This window comes from Nicotiana tomentosiformis, chromosome 5, assembly GCF_000390325.3.
Source record: "Nicotiana tomentosiformis chromosome 5, ASM39032v3, whole genome shotgun sequence".
Taxonomy (NCBI): domain Eukaryota; kingdom Viridiplantae; phylum Streptophyta; class Magnoliopsida; order Solanales; family Solanaceae; genus Nicotiana; species Nicotiana tomentosiformis.
Genome location: NC_090816.1, coordinates 111,571,805 through 111,574,263, shown reverse-complemented (window position 1 = coordinate 111,574,263; position 2,459 = coordinate 111,571,805). Strand labels below are relative to the sequence as shown.

Sequence of the window (2,459 nt, the reverse complement as noted above, 5' to 3'; positions counted from 1 at the left end):
GGTTAAGACTTAATCGAGAGAGGAGTTTTGGATGAACGTTTGAACTAATAATTGAGTGAATTCTAGACACTCACTTAAAAATTAGAAGTGAATTTTCTAGTGTTAGATCCCAACCAATTATCTTGCACCTATCCTATCAACCCTTATTTTCTCCCACTAATACCTTCCTTGTTTATCTTTGTTTCGATAGTCACTAGTCAATAGCATTAGATTCTTAGTTAATTTTAGTTATTAATCATAGAAATCTAAATTGTTGATCATCCTTGACAACAATCAAGCTAGAAACTACGAAAATATTGTTTAACTCCAATCCCTGTGGATACGATATTATACTATACTATCTTTGACTGGCGAGCATAATTTAAGTGTGTGTTTTGAGCTTGTCAAATTTTGGCACCATTGTCGGGGATTAGCAATCAATAGTGTTAGAAATAGTTTGTAGTGCTAATTCAGGAATTTTTCTTTTTATTTTTATTTTATTTTTTTCTTTTTACGGTTGATGTTCTTTGACTGTGCGTAGGTTACAGGTTAATATTGGCGCATGACTCAAACTTCTGCAAAGGAAGTGCTACCATACGAGCCAGAAATTGAAAAACAATTGCGACAACCGAGGAAGGAAAGAAATCTCACCGAGACAACAGAAAAGGTTGGACAATCCTTAACCAAAGAACTTATGGATGGGAACGGTGATGACAATGTAGATTTGGCTGCAAGAGAAGCAGCCCAACGACGAGAACAAGCTGCACGGGATGCTGAAGAAGCAGTTATTAGAGATGCACAGATTATTTACAAAGAATAGAGGGGTCGTAGAATATTTCAAAATCAACCCTTGGGTGTAGACCAGTTTGGAAATATAGCTCCCATGCTTGGGAGACCACTTGGCGATTATACTAGACTAGTCTACAATCAAGGTTTATCAAGTGTGAGACCACCTCCAATTGTAGCTAATAATTTTGAGTTGAAGCAAGGGTTGCTTCAAACCCTTCGGAACTTTTGTGTCTTCAGAGGGAAGCCAAACGAAGATCCAAATACACATCTAATGGATTTCGAGGAGATTATGAACACCTTTCAATATAATGGTGTGTCACAAAATGCAGTGTACTTAAGGGCATTCCCCTTCACATTCAAAGATGATGCAAAGCAATGGCTTCGAAGCTTACCCACAGGATCGATCAGAACTTGGGAGGAGATGACCAGAAAATTCCTTAATAAATATTTCTCCTCAGCTAAAACGGGCAAGTTTAGAATAGAAATTCATAACTTCTGCCAGAAAGAGACGAAAATTATTTTTGAAGCATGGGAGAGGTTTAAGGAGATTTCGAAAGTGCCAACATAGTGGAATTGAACTATGGATGCAACTCCAGGACTTTTGGGATGGAGTGACACCGGCCTCACGCGGAACATTAAGCAATGCAGCTGAAGGCCCGTTGATGAAGAAGACTACATAGGAGATAGTCACAATCCTTGATGAGTTATTTGAAGATACAAATCAGTGGCCCTCTGAGAGTGTTGAAAGAAGAAGATCGACTAGTGTTCACCAGGTTGATGCTAACACATCTGTGCGAATACTTGGCAACAAAATAACTCTAGACCGCAGGGACAAGGAGCTACAGTATACCAAAATCAGCAGAGGCAGATTTTCAGCCTCAACAACCCATTCAGCCTGGTCTAGAGGATCTAATGAAGGCCTTCATTATCAAGACAGATGAGAGGTTGGATGATCATGGAGCAGCTATCAAAGAATTGGGCACTGGTTTGCGAAACTTGGAGCGACAAGTGGGACAGATTGCAACAATATTTTTTAAGAGGGTTCTAGGAACTCTCCCCGCTAATACTAAGAGAAATCCCAAAGAAACAGTGAATGATGTAACTCTGAGAAGTGGGCAAGTGTTGAAAGATCCCACCCCGATCCAAAAAGATGTGAAACTTGAAAAAGAAAGTGGGGAGCAGCTGAAGAATGATGTTGATAAAAAGAAGAAGGCCCAGATAAAAGCTGGGAAAAAGAAGAAGGGAGAAACTTCGAGAAGGGAGGAACCTGAAGAGAGCCAGTATATGCATGTTTTACCCTTCCCTCAAAAGCAAAGAAGAGAAAAGCTGGACAACCAGTTTGGAAGATTTCTGAATATGCTGAAACAGGTTCATGTAAAATTTCCATTCACATAAGTGCTCTCACAAATGTCAGCTTATGCCAAATTCTTGAAGAAGATCCTTACAAAGAAGAGGAAAATAAAGGAGACCTCAGTTGTCAAGCTCACAGAGCATTGCAGCGTGATATTGCAAAGCAAACTCCCACAAAAGTGTGGAGATCTAGGGAGTTTTACTATACCTTGCTCATTAAGCTCTATTAATTTTGATAAGTCTTTATGTGATTCTAGTGCCTCAATTAACTTAATGCCTCTATTTATTTATAGGAAACTGGAGAAGGAGATTGGAGAGATAAGGTTGGTGCCAATATCTTT

The 2,459-nt window shown here is 39.2% G+C and overlaps 1 non-coding gene across 1 annotated transcript; it reads right to left on the bottom strand.

Moving 5' to 3' along the window:
• Positions 1 to 1,237: 1,237 nt before the first annotated feature.
• LOC117279102 (small nucleolar RNA R71) lies at positions 1,238 to 1,342 on the bottom strand. The gene has a single exon (XR_004509492.1). It is a non-coding gene; the product is annotated as a small nucleolar RNA R71 (small nucleolar RNA).
• Positions 1,343 to 2,459: the final 1,117 nt, after the last annotated feature.